We start from the raw sequence: 21002 nt of genomic DNA on the forward strand, positions 1-21002 counted from the left end.
CTTTACGCTGATGATGGAGATGAACAGTGTGTTCTCTGTGATTACTTTAGCTTCTTCCTCTGTGCTGGGAATATCCTGGTGCAGAGAGGAGAGAGAGGGAGGAGAGCTTTGTCTAACACTGCTGACGACAGCTCTGCAAGGAAGGTTTACTAAACTTTGGTCTTTAAAACTGTGTACCATCATCTCCAGGGGTATGGCCACATGTAAAACTTAAGGGGGAAACTTAGTTCATCCCAACTCCTGTATAGCTTTTTACTGAATATGCTCAGGTGTCATACTTTTGTTGATAAGGTGAAAATAACAACAAAAAGTCCTGATTCAGACTGCTTGTAGTGATGTGGTTGGCTAAGTCAAATTGGACTGTGACCTCTGACCTGCTGTCTTGAGCAGAAGGAGGATTGTACACTGAAGGGGGGCAGGCTGTATCATATATAATTAAGGGGTTTCAGAATAAACACAGCTTTACAACATTACAACATGTTTATGTTCGAGACTATGAAGATTTATTTTTAACAGACTGGTTACCTGCATTCATATGCTTTTACGCAGAAACCCAGGCTGCTTTGTCAAGTCAACAGAAAAAATTGATTGAAATCTCTAGACACTAAATTTTAACATAATATTATCTCTGGTGGTGTTTAGCATTGCTGCCTTACAGCTCTGGGGCCCTGGGTTCAATTCCTGGGGTGCTATCTGCATGGACTTTGTACAGTATGTTCTCCCCATGTTTGCATGGGTTTCCTCTAGCTGCTCTGGTTCCCTTTCACAGTCCAAAGACATACTGTACTGGCTTCTGGGAAAATGTTCCCTAGTGTGTGTATATTTATGTCTGTGTGTACCCTGTGATAGACTGGTGTCCTGTCCAGGGTGTATCTTGCCCCCATTGCTTACTGGGATAGGATCCAGCTCCACTGCAACCCTTTATTTGAAAAAGTGGTTAGAAAGTGAATAGATGGATAATGTGCCTTGCTGCTACAGAATACAATGCAATATATTTTAATTACCTGAAATGTTATGTGGAAATTTAAATCTAATCTCTTAATATGTTTACATAATAGATCATCATCATCATTGCGATCATCATTATGATCTTAATTTTTAATTTGGCAATGATGAAGATAATTAACATCTAATAGTACTGAATCTATTTATATATATTATGTCTTTTATGGATGTTAAAGAATGTACAAGAGAGCCAACGTTCAGTGACACTGTTCACAAACATAGGCAACATTAAAATCATTTAAATCTTTAAAACAATGCTGTCTAGTACACTTGCAGCATAACAATCCTGGGCATTATTCAACTGATGGAACATCCTTTCAGGAGGTATATTGGGCAAGTGGAATACAGGACAGAGAAGGCTGCAAGACAATAGACTATCACAGTTTCAGAAAGTCACAGCATGTGGCTTATTACATAGAAAAAAAGTGTTATAAATTGAACTCATATTGCTATCTGCACACATATCCTTCCTTGACTCCTGAGAAAGCTCACTGATAGCAGGTACTCATTTACAGCAGGAAGGTAACTGGGAACTGAAGAGAAGGACTAGTGATTTTTCAGAATTAGTCAGGGTGAAGACAATTTAAAAACACAGTTTCATGTGATTTCTACTATCAAACAACACAGATTAAAATTACTGTTAAAATTAATTTGTTGCTTGTGTGATATTGCACACTGCAGGTAGTGTAAATTTTAAAGACTAATAATCTTTACAGAAAAAGGTGTTACTGTACATCATAATTTAATGGAATTGAGTCAGAGCTGACATATTTATAGTATTTTTAATAAAAATAGTTCTCTTAAATATTATGTACTGTGATTTTAGAATTTTGCTTCCTGGCCAAAATATATTTTTCTAAGAGTTCTTGCAGAAAGAAAAGTTAGAGTACTAGGTATAAATTTGATCATTTTTAGCATTTTGGAAGGTTAGAAATATTTCAAATTGTTTTTGGAAAAATGAAGAAAATTGGGCAATGTAGGAAAACCTTGCTGAAAGTACCTGGAGAGCACCTAGTCACCTTGTTATGAAATGAGGAATGTGAGACACTAATCAGTCCAAAATTTTGGAATTTTATTATCTGCTTCAATGGACTGTGTCTAAACATTGCTTGTTTGCCTCATAACATTTGTGAAGGTGAAAAACCTTCACATAGCCAATTGCTTTTACATCTAAAAGATGGTGTTTACAGCATGGCTCATAGATGTTCCATGAAGACAGATGACTGTCACTTCGTATTAAATGATTGACATACTCATTCAACAACAAACCCTGTTGCCTTCTGATGACATAATTTGTACAATAAATACTAATACATTTTTTAGGCACTCCTTTATGGACAAATGTCACCAGAGATTAATGACAAATGTCAGTATTCCATATTAAATTTCAAATAGCAATTAACAAAGACAAGACTCTGATAATGTACATTATTTCTGTTTCTATACTGTAACTTATTAACAGCTGTTATCACTTTATGAATGGGGCCATAAAGGGTATTAGAAATTAAAGAGTGCCTCTTTAATAATATGAAATACCAAAAATACTCAATTTAATGCATGCCCTTCTCATACCCTCTTTCTAGATTTGCTTATTTAATAATTTATTTTATTATATTTTCAGAAAAACCTGTTGAAAAAATCATTCACAAACAAAAATCTTTGAAAATCACCTTACCTTTGTTCACTGGTGTTTTTCAAATGAACAAAGATATAAAAACGAATGTTAATTCAACATTTTGATTCCTGCAGACATGTCTTTTGGAGTCCACGGAAGTGGACTGTTATTTAAAGGAAGGCTCCACAGCCAAAACATTGTGTTTTCTTTCTTCTCTTTTCAGCATGGAATAAACCTACAGTATTACTTGTTCCTTTGCAGCCTACATATGCTGAATCAGCAACCCACCTCAAATATATTGTACAGTATACTGTATAACATTTTAAAAAATTAATTCCACTTTTTTTCCATTTAATTTTATTTTTTTTAAAACTGAATGGTAGAATGACATTAAATTTGTCACCGTGATTAAAAATCAAATAGTATCATCCAGTGTATTATGACTGTTAACACCTTTTAAAAACCACCACTTTAAAAAAATGAATTCTTGAATTTTATTTAAAAGCAACTGAAGAGTCAAGGTCTTTCTTAAAAAATACTGGATGCTTTCAAATTTTCCATAAATGTGTTAAATCTTAAGTTAATGTCATCTATACATTATTTAAATTTCAGTTCTCTTGCCTAAAAGGGTCCGGTTAAAAAATAAGAAAACTTTTCAAGTGATACACGAAGAAGGCTCCACAGCTGAAATGTTGTTTCTTTTCTTCTCTTTTCAGCATGGAATAAACTTTTACTTGTTCCTTTGCAGCCTACGCATGCTGACGCATGTCTGTAGGTGAATGTTTTTTTTCACTAATCAGCTGTATCTTCAGGATTTTCTGCCAAGAAAAGGTTATGTCCCACTTTCTTGTGCCCTTCTTAATTGGTTGAATTGTGTTTCTCTAAAAAAATGTATACTGTTAAATCACACTCAACATATTATTGCCTACTAATCATGTGGTGTATCTCTTTTTTGGATTTTGGTCTTAAAATTACAGCAAGAAATTGTTCTTAACTACACAAATTAATCTTTCACCATGTATCCATTATGATCAGGATACTGCTGAATCTGTGTGCAACAACTTACTGCACATTATACCCATTTTAAGTTAAACTTAAGATTTCATTTCATAACTTAACTTATTCAGTTATTCTATTTTTACATTACTATCACATAATTTTTTTATATTTTATTAAGCATTGTATTAACTCAACATGCTGGATTAATAATGAAGTTTGACACCATGTATTTATACAGTAACAATAACACTTTGATTATATTATTTTTGCTTTTTTAATCAATTTAAAAAGTCTTTATCTTTAAATTAAATCCATTTGAACAAATTTAATTATACTGTTTGATCACCTAACAATTTAAATTGTCCATTATTTGTATGCCTGAAAGGTTCATGGGTTTTCTAAATATCTATACCAAATCAACTTTTCCAAAAAAAAAATCATTGGTTGCTTGAAATGGTAGCAAATCCAAATCTCTATCAAAAGCTTTATGTCTCAAAATACTAAATATGACTCGTATGTTCTTGATGGTCTGGATTACTGGAATATCATTTTATTTTAAATCAACAGAGCAAATGATACAAAAAAATTGATTTATATGATAAGTCCTTTTAAAAGTGCCTCTCAATCTCTGCATTCTGGTGGCACAGGGAACACTTTGTAATGAATAAAAAAATCTCCACAAATAAAAATCAATTAATGTCCAGGCAATTATACAGTATGGTGACCAATCTTGTACAAAACAGGTTTTATAACGTGTTAGCAGAGACAAATATGAGAGCATGTTGAGCACCTGAAGGTGAAATTTCCTATTCAGAAAGCTTATTGATGTAATAAAATATACTGTACTACAACCTATGAAACAATAAATTATTCCTGAAGAGCCACTCCTCTTCACATACACATGCTTATCCAGAGAGTTATAGTAATTATATTTCACTAGGTTGATATACAGTATGTAGTACAGTATATGTACACATACATATAAATATATTTTAATAATTGGTAAGAAATCATGTAAAAGTAACAATGCTTCAGTTGTAAATGTAGGTAAATAGGTAGAAAACAGAATTATTGGGTTTCATTTTTCTGTTAGCCTGAACAGACTCACACAAACTTCCCTAACTTGCCATTTTCAAGTGTGTAATTTATCAGTGAACCATGAAATTTCTAGGGCTGCAGAGACCAATATTAATCGCTGCTTGATGATGGAGAATGTTCTGTGGTTTACAATTGCTTTTTAGAAACGTCCTCCGGGAACTCGAGAACTCTATCTGGAGGATGAAGAAGATATTGAATCTGCAACATAAATCAATGTCCTCAGACTTAAGACAGAAAAAAGTAATCAGTCTCTTTTGTTCCAGCAGTCACTTCTGAGACTGTTACTGTTCAGCAAATTGCTCACCATTAGATTACATACTGTAGAAAATATCAACAAATTATTAATCTTTCTGGAGCTACACAAAACATATGACAGAATAAAGCAAATTAGTACTTGTAATGTATCAAATATTGTTTTATTCTAAAATACATTACAACTGAAAAGTACAACTGAAAAAAATATATATTTCAAATGAAAATCTACTGTATGTTTCAAGTTCTCCATATGTATTTAGTAAAACAAAAATACTAAAGAACTGCTTCTTATAAAGTAATGAATTATGGCTTAAACCATAAAGAGACACAATAGAATGGATCCGTTATGAAAGTTTGCTGTTGCTAGTAGTTAAGCATTGTTATGTTCAGGTTATGAGCTAAAATTCAGTATTAAAACAAGTTTTAAAAATCTCAGTAATAGTAGTTTAAGTTTGTAAGTTCACATCTAGAGAGATACATAATCAGCTTTCAAAATATGTATACATTGGAGGTACTGGTAACCTCATCATGTTATTTTTTGTGTTGTTAATGAAAATAACTATATTCTGATTTTTTTAAACACCTGGCAGCAAAAGATGAAGTTTGTTACACACATTTACATTATAAACTACTAATTAAGATTTACATTATTTTCATTTACTTAAAAAATGCTTAAAAATCATTGTGTGCTCAAAGTGAATAAACAAAAACCTTTTTTCTTGTGTTAATTACCTGTATTCCTTACATGTACAGTACATACTGATAATTTAATAATAAGACCTATATTTTGTAGGAGATTGGGTCAAAAGGTGTGTGGATATGTGTATCTATGGTGACAAAATATGGGTAAAAAAATGAAAAAGTTTCTCTTTTAAAAAAGACCAAATTTGAGTTTTGTTTTTTTATGTCTTCTGTAATGGCTTTTTCTTTTAATTCAACTTGCTCCACCTCAGGTATAACAGACTTGTCTTTGTTAAGCCAGGCAGAGAAACCATAACAAACACGGTAACCAGCCATGTTTCGCACATGGAATGAAAACTGTCTGTGCCGTGAAAATATGATTGGGTGGCAGATCATGCCAGCTGCCACCACTTAATGGGTAATTACGTCATCAGCCCTGGATACTTAAGTCTTGTCTTGACCACAGTCAGGCGCTCTGTCATTGAGCTTTCATTCCTGTGTATGGAAGTGATCCTAGCACAAACGAGCCTGTCTGGTACTTACTGTATATTGCACTCCACAATCAGGACCTGACGACCAGCCAGATCTCTGTCTTTTTCCTGGTTGCTATACAACTGTGGATGGCATTATTAGCAACCTTTCTGACTTACCTGGCTACACAGGTTTCCATCTCTTCTGCTTCGCTGCACAGCACATTCCCTGTTCTGTCAGTCTGCCCAGTGCATCCCCAGCTGAAGCTGTCTGCCTGGTGCATTCTCCACCTCGCCTATCTGCTTGACTTCAGCCAGACCTATAATATAAAGTAAAAAAGCTTTTACTGCATCTTTAAGTTTTGCTTTTAAAATTGTAGAATAAAACTTCAAGGAAGAAACTATAATGTTTTACCACAATTAATTTCATTAAGTCACTAATGTTATCTTTGAAATAGGTTACATTGTGGAATATTTTAAATGATCTGGAGAACTGACAGTCCAGACCCCAGGCAATGTAAAAATCAAACACAGATTTATTAAAAAATAAATCACTAAGCAGCTACTTTGAATATTTTTCATTTTCTGATGTAAATTGCATGAGAGGTGAGTAGCAAAAATTAAATTATGAATGTACATGCATTATCAAACATTAAATATTAAACTGAGGAAGGATGAATGTTATATATAGTACATGTAAGCAATGAATACTAAAAGTATTTTGTTAAGAAGTGTTAAGATAGATAGATAATACTTTATTAATCCCGTAGGGAAATTGATGTGTTACAGCAGTCCAGCCCAAGACAAGCAAAACAAACATCAGAATAGTTATAAAACAAAAGACAAACAAGATAAATAAAAATAAATAAATACATAGGTGTGTGCAAAATGTGCTGATCATAGTCGCTGTAAAAACAATAAAATATGTGCAAAATGTGCATAGGTTTATACAGACTGATTGTCCAAAAAGTACAATGGAGTAAACATGCTGTCCATAGAGGAGCAAATGAAGGGCTAACAGTCCTAGCCTAGGGCAGCGTTATACACCCTGACAGCCACCGGGAGGAAAGACCTGCGGAAACGTTCCCTTGAACACCGTAGCTGGAGCAGTCTATTGCTAAATGTGCTCCGCTGCCCAGGAACAGTCCCATGAAGCAACCAAAGGACCTGAGTCTCCTAAGAAAATAGAGTTGGCTCTGACCTTTCTTGTACAGGGCATCAGTGTTACCATACCACTCCAGCTTATCATTCAGGTGTACCCCTAAGTAATTGTAGGAATGTACGCCCTCTATGTCCTCACCCTGGATGGAAACAGGGTTCAGCGGAAACTTATTCCTTCGAAAGTCAAAGATCATTTCTTTGGTCTTGCTGGTGTTAAGCTGGAGATGGTTAAGATGACACCACTCCACAAAATTGGTAATCAACCTCCTATATTCCTCCTCCCTCCCCTCTCTAATACACCCCACAATTGCAGAGTCAAAAATTAAGTACTCTTAGAAAAATCTGTATTCATCCTGCATGATAGTATGATGAACATAATGGATGATTATGTCACAAACGTTTACATTGCCCACTGTGCTCCTCCATATAAAGAAATGGATAAGTAAGGACAGCCTTTACAAACTTGCTATCAAGGAAACATTTAAACCTTTTAACTATTTCAATGGATAATTCAAAAAAGCATATTTATAAAAGACTACATGTTCTTTACTTGTTTTGCTGTAAAAATGTCAAAGTGTTGTTGAGACTCTTGCTATTTACTAAGTGGGAGGCATGATTTATGGGAAAATGAAAAGTATTGAAACAGAACACAATAGGTATTTAGTAAGTTTTGGAGTTTTGGTGTTTTAAAATGTGAATCATCTTACCTTACATGAAATACAGTATATAGACATTTTTCAATTACATTTTTGTGCAGTGTGTTTTCATTAAAAACATATTTAAGTACAGTGCACTTACAGTAAGCTAAGCTACAGTTATCTCCCATTTTCCAAAGATATGTTTGCTAGGTTAATTGTTTTGTGCTCTGTGTCAGGCTGGTACCCTGCCTTGTGCCTGATACTTCCAGGATTGGCTTCTACAGTCCTTTTTAGGTATAAGTGATTTTCTGCTAATGACTGGATGGCTGAACCAGTAATAGCAAGCCAATCTTCAGGAGTAAGCTACAAAGAGTTTGAGATGCTGTAAGATGTAGAATTTGCGTTTTTAATTTCAGGCATGATGTTTTTGGTACAGTACCTCTAGTCCTGGGTGAAATGCAAGAAAGCAAAAACAAGAACCTCAATGCTTGTGTATTGTAAATTTAGACACATTTACAGTATGATTTGATTTATTTACCATGGTACCTTTTGAGTCACTGAAAAAAATACTTTATACGTGCATCTACAGTAAGGTGTTTGATAAACATCATCTTTTGTTTTTTCGCCACTTGCGTTATGAGTTTTAATAAACAATCTTTGGTATGGTTTCAGAAATACTTTTATAGCCAAGTGCAATGTGCAAAATAAGAAACATTTTTTTTACATTCATAAATGGAAAATCACAATAAATGTACAAAGCATTGAATTATTTGTATCACTTAATGATTTATATGTTTTAATTGCTATGAATTTCTTTGGCTGACACTTTTTCAAAAGTAAGTTAGATATGTATTCAATGAGATACAGTGCCCTTCAGAATTATTGGCACCCTTGGTAAAGATGAGCAAAAAAGGCTATGAAAAAATGTCTTTGTTGTTTATCAGCTTGATCTTACACTGAAAATATGAGAGAAATCTAACCTTTCAGTGAGGTAAAATTATTCAAAGAAAAAAAAATTCTTATAAGAAAATAAACATTTTTCTCAAAAAAACATTGGTCACAATTATTGACACCCCTATATTTACAGTAGTACTTTGTGCATCCTGCCTTTGTCAAGATAACAGCATTGAGTCTTCTCTTATAATGCTGGATGAGGTGGGAGAACACATATAAAGGGATCTGGCAAAGCATCTCAAATAGTTTGTTGGCATGGAGGTGGTGTCTAATTGTAGTTTAGGAGACTTTGTGACCACACGATGCAACCAACTCCTGCAATTGTTAAAGTGTGATCCGTGGAGAAAGTTTTGCCTCTTGAACCATCCTCCTCATTGTGCGTGACGAAAAATACACTTGTGTTTCCTCCAGGCAGGATCATCACAGCTCCAGTTGTTTGAAACTTCTTAATTATTGCACTAATAGTGGATATGGGTATTTTCAGGTGTGAAGCTATTATTTTATAGCCATTGCCTGATTTATGAATGAACCTTTTGTCTCATTTAATTTGTGTATTCTCTGATCATCCCCATTTTGATGGATGACTAAGGGTGTTTGGCCTGTGTGTCACCTCATATTTATACCCCAGTGAAACAGGAAGTCATGGATGACCACTTAAGAATTCCTAAAGACTCAAGTGTACTTATAAAAGGTAAAATATGAATTGAAATACAGTACGTGTCAATTAGATTTTATTCATAAGAATTTCTAGGGGTGCCGATAATTGTAACACCTGTTTTTGAGAAAATGATTTTTTTTCTTTAAATAATTTTACCTCATTGAAAGGGTAGATTTCTCTCATATTTTCAGTGTAAGATGAAGCTGATAAACAAAAAATATTTTTTCATAGCCTTTTTTGCTAATGTTTACCAAGGGTGCCAATAATTATGGAAGGTACTGTTGTAGCTGCTGAGCATTTTACTGAAGTCATATGAGAGAAGTATTTTGCTGCAACAGCAAAGCATTTGAACTCACAACCAACCACTTATAAATCCGATGCCCTAACCACTATACACTGCTGCCTAATTTACATCATCTATAGACAAATGTTACAATTTTTCCTGTTGTTCAGTCTTCTGGTGTTCCACTGGTAACCCAGGGGGCTATATTCATGAAACATTTACAGCCACATCAACTTTTCAGTATGTTTCCCCCTAATGACTAAACAATACAAACTGATTTGAAAGTGTCAGCACCCTTAGGATGTTTAAAAGGTCTATTTTTCATTTTAAGCCATTATAGGTTTGGGCTTTTCCATTCCAAAATAATGGCTTTTGGAAAAATAATCCATATATACAGCAGGCCAGTGTTGGTTCGATGCTGAAGCAAAAAGTAATTGGTAACCTTTTCTTGTTGTCTATGAGCATTATTGTATTCAAAGACAAGATTGTTATATTGATGCTGTCATTGCTACTGTATAAACATGGGTCACACATTTGCTGTTCATCCATTATGCACTGAGATTTCCATTGACAAAAATCCTAAAGACGATAATAATGACTGCCTACACCATTATAGTATTGTCACAAAATCAGTCTTGTAGGGACAAGGCCTATTATTTCCCTTAGAATTAAGTGATACTAAGTATTTCTAAAAATCTATGTCTTGACCAAACAGTCTGTAGCAACCAAACAGGAATGTAGCAAAAGAGGCCCCTCTCAAAGGTCAGCCACAGGATGACCTAGTGGTCTTTGCGTGTGAGCAAGTAAGGGAGATGAGCTTATCTTTTGGAAAAGATCTTTCCCGGGACAGTCCCGATCCATTACCAATACAATGCCTGGATGTCTGGCAGAGGGACATACTGTAGGCATATGTGGAGATAATCCTAAAAGACACAGGGCATGGTCAATCATCCAACAAGATGACCAACCAATCAGGGACCTGCAGGTTGTGGGTACCCACTCCACCTGGTAGCTTCTTGACCAATTACCATCTGCATTTTCCCCAGTTAAAAAGCAAGGTATCACCTCCTACTCCACCAACCTCCTCTCTTCACTGAAGCAAGGTGGCTGACAACAGAACCACATGCCTACCACACACACTTGTTTTCTGAACTTTGGGATTTAAACTTTTGCAGGAAGTGCCAAGTTAGGGGGTGAGCCCCTTTGTAAAGACAGAATTCTGCCAGAGGTCTAGCCTGCAGCAGGACCTTAAGACCAGATAGCTACCGCTGTGTGCCCACTTGATCACTGGAGCAATACAGTTGGAGTTTTTGTCAAAATGCTGAATAGAGGATTATTTAACAGTAGCTGCTACGCTGTGGAGCAAACCGAGTTTCTCCCCTTTTTGTGTGACTCTGACTGGGCAATTACCACCCTGTTCACAGACTTTGTCCCAGTTCAGCTCAAAGCTAACCGGACAATCCATTTGAGGGAATCGACTGTCAGTTCAATGCTACAGCTGAATCCTTCTCTCTTTCCCTGACAACTTGAGCTGCCTCAGGACTGGAGTGGCACTGATCCAGTCCTGGATTGGACAGCGCTGTGATGGACCCAGTCACCTGTTTGTTCCCCATCCTTCTGCGCTGGAATTACGAATCCATGGCCTCTCTCTTGTGGCTTCCTTGATAGTTATATTTCCATGACATTGTGGATGAGTATGATTCAATATTACCCCTCTCGAGAATAAAATTGTTATATTAACATGTTAATACCAATTTAATTCACTTAAGTATCCATAGTTACTTAAGAGTGCATGAATGTTGATTATTTTACTGAGACTGATGGAAAACGTTAGTGAAGCCAATGGTATACTAACATAATATCCCTGTTTCTATTTATCTTTTCTGTATTTGTATATGTAACTTAATATTTTATGTACTGTACAGTTTGTTTCTGTGTATCAATAAATGTATTCCGTGTGTTGTAAATCCTTGTGCAATCTCCTTGTTGTTTGGCCGATTGATTCCAAATAGCCAAAGTAAACACAATCTCTTTTTACAACTAAATATTATGCTAGTAAATTCACAAAACCCATATAGTATTCTGTCACTGAACACATTGAATCTCTCTTGATTTCTTCTGTATGAGCAAGTTCTACCATTCAACTTGAGAAATAGAAAAATAATTCATCAGGAAACCACCCTTTGTCACAATATGTGAGTTATTGACCATGGTAATGCTCAAACAGCAGTTCTGATGTTTAGTCATGACCTTACAATAATTCCAAACTTTCCATAATTCCAAATTGGTACTGTTGGCAGCCATGATTATTGCCATGCCTTAAAACTGCACCCCTTAATTTGTGGAAATTTCACATCTCGTACAAAATATTGTTTTTTGTTAGAAGATAGGGAGGTGAAAAGAGGAGATGTGAGTCCATACAGTTTCCAAGTAAATTTGCTTCTAGTGTACATAGCAAAATTTACAGTATATGATAAAGTTACATTTTGATCATTGTTTTTAAAAACATTTCTAATAGGAATTAGAAACAGATATAATGACTTTATAAGGCATGTTTAAAGTAATATTTACAATATAAAAGTTCAGATAAATTGATTTTCTATTTTTTGTGAATTAGACTTGCACTGAAAATCAATAGTCCTGTACCAGTCTCAACTATGTATACAGTGTGCACAAAAGTAGTAAGATGGCAAAGTCAAAACCTATGACCATTATTAATACAATTAACCATTGGTATAGAGACAAATTCACTTCAAGTAAATGTCAGTGTACAAATGTTTAATGACAAACGACAATAACAAAAAACAAAAATTGAGATTAATTACAATTTCATTTCAGACATGTCCCTATACCAAAGATATAGTGCTTGGTTGCAAAAGCAAGACCTGTAATGCTGAGTCCAAGGACCTCCACTTTTATGAGATTCCAAGCTACAACATGCTATGACATGTGCTGAAAATTCAGAATGATTCTTCTACTGCATTTAACAGCAATAAAATATTTAAATAGCAGTTTGCTTGGCTTGATTATAATAAAGTTTCCTTTAAAATCGTGAAAAATGTTTTGAACAAGAGCAGTGGGCATACAGGAAAACTGTGAGTGATTGTAAGGACATGAGATTATACCAGCTGCAAAACAATGTAAGAAAAAGTTACGTCCCAGAGAGAATCATATTACAACACAATTTATTAAGAAATAATATCTGACCTTAGCCCTCAGAGCTTTCGCCCAGAGCACTGATGGTACATGCGAACACACACAACACAAAAGGTCCCAATCATTGGAGCTTTACTCAAAATGATACCAGTTCATACTAACACAGAGCAGTAATTGTTGGTAGCCTTTCAAAGAAACCTCGACAGTCTTAAGTAATCGACCACGCTTATACTGTGTACAACGTTACAAACATATTTATCTTTGTTGCAGCCCATCTCTATGCCTCTTAGAATAGTTTTAATTTACATCTTATGCAACAGCATCTGCTGAGGTTCCTTGGTCAAAGCTTAAACATCTGTTGACTCAGATCAAGTCAGTAGGTCAATTTTTCACAAAAACAAATGTGACAACCACCTTTGATACAGTCACAGAATAACAGTGAATTCACTAAAGGTGTAACCTGAGTATTAGACCTTGTTATTCCTTTACAGTTACAGATGTATACTTTTTTTCCTTCAAACCGTACAAAGGGAGACTGTGATTGAGCAGAGCAGAGGTGGAAAAAGAAGTATGGCAGTCCATTTTAATGATTTGACAAGTTAGTCATTGCAAAGTTAGGTGTACTTAAATGGCAAAGTAAAAAAGAAGCTTTCATTTTAGCAAGAACCTGTGAAAGCCATTATGTTGTAACTCTCAAATAGCAGCAGTTCAATGTTCTCTCAACCACTCGATTGATAAAAACCTCCAGAATGTAAATTTTCTGCACAAATTTATAAAGAATTCTCTCAAAAACCAGCCACAGCCTCTACTGTGGACTAACCTACAAAAAGCCATACATTGTATAATGTCACTGCATAATATGGTACCATATTTAATCAGCCTGTATTTTATAAAACATTTGTCCATGGTGGACATAATCTCAGAATACACTATAAATATAATAGAATATTATGGTTGAGCTTGTGTTTTGTGCTCTCATTGTTTTTTATACCTTAAAAACAGAATTAAACAAAAACAAACAACATATTTTAACCAAGGCAACATTGTGGCAAATTGGTTAGCATTGCTGTCTAGCAGCACTTGGGCCCTAATTTCAATTCCTGGGGTGCTATTTGTCTGTTTTTGTGTTCACTTTTTGTTTGTGTGGGTTTCCTTCAGGTGCTCCAGTATCCTCCCACAGTCCAAAGATATACTGGTAGATTAATTTGCTTCAGGGAAAAATTGGTCCTGGTTTGAGTGTATGCATGGCTGTGGGTGCCTTGTGATAGACTGGCATGCTGTCCAGGGTGTACAGTATCTTGCCATGTGCCCATTGCTTGGCGTGGAAGGCTTCAACTCATGACACTGTTTGTATAAAGCAATTAGAAAAGGGAAGGATTTTAAGCCAGCAGACCCATTTTGTTATTTGCAAATCTGTAATTAGTGAATGTGTTTTCTCAGAAAACACCCAATTCTGCAACCTGATGGTGGATTTTTATATAAAAAGAATTTGTTTCTTACAATGAGAAAGATTTAACTGAAATAAACATCTGGGACCCATATCCCATTCAGGTTGAATTCCCACCTGGTGCTTCCCAGAAGGCTCTGGGTTGCCCTGACTCTGCCTTTACCGAGCTGATCCCTGAAAATGGACAGATATTCAGTTAAGAATCATTGCGTGAGATCGGCTCTATTTTCTTTTTTATGGTACTGATTTGCACTGATGATCCCTGGTTTGTGCATTGCTGCTTTTTCAGTATTTCTTTTATTTTAATGATCAAGAAATACTACTACTACTACTAATAATAATAATAATAATAATAATAATAATAATAATAACACTAATACAGTAAATGATCTTATTGACTAACAACAATGACTCACATTCATAATAATAAAATGCATAATAAATGCAAAATAAATAATGAATACAAAAAATAATAAATTCCTTCTCCTATCATCTGCTGAATAAATTCCTTCTCCTATCAGTTTCTTTTCTTCTTTTTTCAGCATGGAATAAACCTTTACTTGTTCCTTTGCAGCCTACGCATGCTGACACAGTCAACTCCTTGAACCAATATTAAAATAGGAATATGTTCATGGTAAAATAAGAAGCAAATATGATATATGTAGTCAAATAGTTTTGCCAAAATGTGATCATTGCAATGATTGCTTATTTGACAAAAGCTGAGACTGATTTTGGCAGTTCCTCAAAATCACCAACAAAAACCAGGAAAAGGTGCACATTACCTTATTTATTACTTTCAATTCAATTAGCCTTGACTGTAACACTACGTCCAGTATCCCTAATTCTATTGACATAATCTCTAATCTCCTACACACTGTCTATACACTTTGTATAATTATATATAAGTTGATTTATCAGTTAACATTTTCTGGTACATGTACAACAATTCATTGAAGAGAAGCTTTGGACATGACCTTTTTAAAAGGCATCAGAGAGAGAGAAATGTCAATGAAATAGGAAGGACTGTTTTGCATATCTAGATACACAGAGCTACTTCCTCTTGATAAGTGGACAAATGGTATTTTTGTGGGAATCATTAATGCAAGACCTGTTATGAAAAAGAAGTTAAATGCTGCTTGTTAAGAAATGTTGAATTTATAACTTTCAGATTACACAATACAGAGCCCTAGACGAAGAATTAAATGACCATACCAATAAAGACACAAATAATACATTTCAATTACTTTAGATTTGTTTTGATATGCCATCTATATAAAAACTTTCTTACTGTATGCACTGAATCCATCCTAAAAGAAACAGCTGTAGTAGCTGTACTCCAATAGCATTGTAATTTAATTTTATATGCTAAATATTTCAAATTAAAACATTCCTGATCAGTGATAATTGCATTCATTAATGAAGATTACCACACATAGTCATGACACAACCAAAGGAAGGCAACACATTTTGGAAGACATCCATACTTCTGAAGGATTTTTCATTGTACTTCATGATTCAGTCAAATGCCCTTATCAAGTCGAAGAATGCTAAGCATAGAGGTCTCTGTTACTCCCATCTTTCTTTATGTAATTGACAGGCTATTGGCACTGCCTTTTGAGGGTATGAACCCACATTGGTATTCTTGGAGCCATCCTTCAACAAGAAGGATGGTTCAGGGGAAGTATTGTAATGATATTGCCGTCGATGGACAGCAAAGATATCCCTTTGTAATTTTTCTTGAAGATCGTCACAAATAGAACATCATTCAACTTTTCTTGGATAACCTCTTAATTCCATTCAATTATTCTTCATTTTTGTGTTGGTTTTCTTTGCCTTATTAATTTCTGGTAAACCTCCAGACTCATGACTGAGTTTGATTGATGGGATTGATGGGCAATGGGATTGAATACTGCATACATCTTGACATTGTACTGTTTTACTATTCACAATCAATCGGCAAATAATAATATAATGTGAATGTGATTTACTCAATAAAAGCTAGTATTTTCTTGTAAGTTAGCCCCTGTACTATATACATTGTACCACATACATGTCTGGCAGCCATATCACCTCGCAACTCACAACTGACAACCCACTGAAACTAAGTAGGTGTGAGCCTGGTCAGTACCTGGATGGGTGAACTCCTGGGAAAAACTAAGTTTGCTGCTGGAAAGTGAGGCCAGTAAGTGGTGCTCACCCTGAAGGTCTTAGTTCTTAGGTCTTTGTGGGTTCTAATGTCCTAGTATAGTAACGGGGATACTATACTGTAAACAGGAGCCGTCCTTCAGATAAGACATAAAAACCGAGGTCCTGACTCCCTGTGGTCATTAAAAATCCCAGGGCATTTCTTGAAAAGAGTAGGGGTGTAACCTTGGTGTCCTATTTCCCATTGGCCTTTACCAATCATGGCCTCCTAATAATCCCTATCTTTGAATTGGCTTCATCAGTGTAATGCGCTTTGAGTGGAGTCCTTAACTACTGTAATGGTATAATAAATTAGTAGCTACCTACTGTAGAAACATACACTCTACATATCATATATAATAGGTGCTTTGGCACTGTTGGTCATTATACACAAACTTAATCTAATGTTTAAGTATGCTTTCACAGTATACTCTCAAGACAATTTGTGAATCAATAAAATGTAAACAGAATATTTGTGTACAAAGGAAAAATGTGGAATATGAATCCAAGGAAGTTTTGTTTTAGCACTTCAATGCACTAGTAAAACATAGGAATAGCCTAGGAATACCATATCAGTTTTGGTTCCCAATATCACAGAAAATATATTATAGTCTTAGAAAGAGTTCAAAGAGTAACGAAAATGAATCTTGATCTCAGGGATCTGATGGATATGGACAGGTTGAAAGGGCTAAATCTTTTCAGTTTAAAACACAAGAAAATAAGAGGAGATTTCATCCAAGTACAGTATATAACATCCTTTATAAAAAGGAGTATAACTTTCAAAAAAATCTGAAGATACATGTACCTCTAAAGCTTGATTATAATTCCATTCAATATTATTTTTCAAGTTACAGACGGATCATCATACAGTGAAAACTCCCTGAAAACAACAGAATATTCCTCATTCTCTTGAGCATGTTCTTGAGCATGTAGTTCAGACTACCAGATTATCCTGAGAGCCTAAAAACTACTGCATATGAGAGGAACTTTGGAAAGTATCTGTATTTTAATTTGATAAATTCCCTGAAATCCTTCAAGAAACAGTTGGATGAAATCTTCAGATCAATAAGCTACTATCAGTCAAATAAGCAAGAGAAGAAGAATGGAATTGCTCATTATGGTATGCTCTTGAAAGTCAATATATAGCCAATTTGTATCAAATAATACCTGGCATCTTGGATATTCTCTGCTACTAGGTATTATTATATTAAAGCAAAAACATGAAAGGGAAATGTGTCTTGCATTTAACTAAGCTATGTTACTTCACATCTTTAACAGCAATATGGTTCACTTTAGGTCAAATGTATTGAACAGAATGTCTAGCAAACAACATGCATCACATTCTGCTGATTGAGGTTAAAGCTTGTTATATATTCATTGATCTAGCAGTATGGATTAACATGGAGTCACAGATCAAATTAATACAATTAGACCTGATTTATCAAGAGTGATGGCAGTTTTAAGGTCCCCTCTAATTCTAGTTTAAGACAAATCACTTATAACTGCAACATGGTATTGTTTTATTCTCTGTTGTTGTGTAAGACAAAACATGAAAGAAGAAGTCCTAAGAGTCACATTAAATCAATCTGGACATATTCAAAAATCACTTGACAGGTCTCTTCCGAATCTAGTCATTTTGGTCTTGACATAAACAGAATAACCCACAGATCCAAATCACTAGCTGAACAGATTTCAGTTTGTGAAAAGATATAAACAGATATAAACCATTCTAACTCATGTTTTGCGATTTTTTAAGTCTTGAAAGAACATAAATGTATGAATGTTAAATATGTCTCAATATGACTTCCAGAATTAAATGTATAAGGATATTATAATGTTATTTTTATTTAATGTAATATAAAATGCATCTAACAATTTATTTTATTTTACATTGTATAACAACAGTGCTTGTAATGTCATGCAAACAGATATAAAGATCAATACTGTCTTTCAATCAATGAATAGAGCTAATAATTAACCTATTGAAATGTTCATCAGTCATAAAGAAGAGTGTGTCACTTTCCTTTTACACTTTTTCAGTTTATTCATCTAAATACTGTTGCTGTCCATTCAGCCATGTGCCATCTTTAAACTCTATTTGAAGAGGATTTTAATGAAAGTAAGGGTGGCACAAACAAGGAGCACATGACTTTGAATGTCAAATATTGTTTGAATGACTTCACATGATCAATACATAAGACTTTGTTCAGAGCTTATTGTCATATTCAATGATTTGACTGATGTCAAAATACTATCCCTTGCAATTTGACGAATGATGTAGTATCTACAGTAAATAATCACAGTGGGCTTTGTGGAATCAATACAATTGTAATCTTAGAGACAGAGAGATATAAAATACAGATCCTCCAAATGTATTCATATCTTTGACAAATGTAATAGCTGACTTACAGTATAAAAACATGGGCATACACCCTTCCACTTTCTAACCACTTCTTCCAATTCAGGGTTACAGGGGAGCCGGAGTCTATCCCAGCAAGAAATTGATACAAGGCAGGATACACCCTGGATTGGCAGACACAAAGACACAAACACAGACATACTGTACTGTATACGCACTCACACCAGGGCCATGTTTCCCAGAGGCCAATTAGCCAATGTACCAGTATGTTTCTGAACTGTGGGAGGAAACCAGAGCACAGACATACACAGAAAAAAAATGTAACACTGTATGCCAGATAAAAATTGTGACTTTTTGTATCTGTTGTGATATGTATGTTGATAATTATGTGATATATGTTTCTAGCAGAAGAGCTGATGTTTTTAAATACAACATTAATTGTTTTAGTAAGAATCACAGTAAACTAAACCCTATCCCGGATGTATATGGTGCAAAAGCAGAGTTATACCCTGTACAGGCTGCCAATCCAATGCAGTGTACAGTACATACAGTATACTGTATGGGACAATTTAGAAACAGCAATTAACTTAGCTGGTGCATCTTTGGAAGGTTGGAAGAAAATGGGACACTAGAGAAAACCTAGATGTACAAAGGGAGAGCATACAAAATTTCCACAGAATCCAAAATCAAACCTAGGACCCAAGAAACTGGATTTTTTACCTTTCCTCCTTGCAGTACCTCCCCAGCTTCTCAAAGTTGAAAGGTATGTGCTTATGTTCTGTTCTCTTCAGATCACAGCATTAATTTTCTCATGTAGATTTTAATGGCCAGTCAAGAACACTCATTTACAGTACAGTGAAGAAGATAGTGATAAAAGAAACACACATAAATAAATATACCACCAAAATGAAAACATTATTTTTATTTTTATTCAGTTATTCTGAGGGGCAATGAAAAGAGAAACAAGGTAAATTCGAAGTAAATAATTGTGTAGTAGATATAAACTACTAGACGTGCTGTTTTGTCATTACTTGAATGATTCAAGTAGATGGACTCGCCTAGACCACTTTTTAGTCTCTCAGGGATCACTGCTAGATGATCAGACCATGATGCTGTATAAGCATAACATGACCCCATACAGTACCAATAATGACCCAAAAACAAAATCATTTGGATATCCTTTAAAAACACGTAGTTTGGCTTGAAGTTTTAGTGACTTATGTTTTAGCAGTGAATATTAAATAATAAAATGTAAACATGTGTTTGTTTCCAGATAAAAGAATGCCTTTTGAGGAACCATGGCTTTGCAGTAGGCTTCATGGCTCCTCTGTTGAAATCTGGCTCTGGCTGTGTGAAATTTGCATGTTTCTTTACTGTATGTCTGCTCTAATTTCCCCCCACAGTCCAAAAACATGTTGTCAAACTTTATTGGTATCTCTAAATTCATCCCTGTATGGGTGTGGGGTGTGTTTGGACTGGACTGTCCAGGGTGTTTTCCCACCTGATGACCCACAGCTCACCACCATTCTCGAAGGATAAAGGGGTTACTGGAGAAAACTTTTTTTCATAGTTTGCAGATTTGAGTCCACTGACTTTGATTTCCCAGATTTCCCAGTTCACCAGGCATTTTTTCTAATTATTCTTAAAAACGATTCACTCATAAAAGTCATCTTCTGGCTGAACATCATTAACATCTTTGGGTTTGTAATTTCATAGACTATATTTTTCCTCTGATAGCTTCCCTGAATAGGCTATGGCTTGCCCTTTCTAAAAAAAATACAGACATGCTGTTCGTAGAGCGTACAATACATGCTGTTCTATAAGCACCCATTCATATAATTTGTGCACAACATGATTGATATCAGTCCCTTACCACGGAGAAAAAATGATTAATAAAATAACAATTATCCATTTAATGCAAGAAGACAATGTAAAATGCACAGGACTGTTATCTGATTGAGACTGCTGGCACACTCTCTCATTATTATTCTGGGTGCTGAGAAAATACATGAATTGAAAATGGAGAAGGCAGGAAATCT

Source organism: Lepisosteus oculatus, chromosome 6 (genome assembly GCF_040954835.1).
Source record: "Lepisosteus oculatus isolate fLepOcu1 chromosome 6, fLepOcu1.hap2, whole genome shotgun sequence".
In the NCBI taxonomy this organism is placed as follows: Eukaryota; Metazoa; Chordata; class Actinopteri; order Semionotiformes; family Lepisosteidae; genus Lepisosteus; species Lepisosteus oculatus.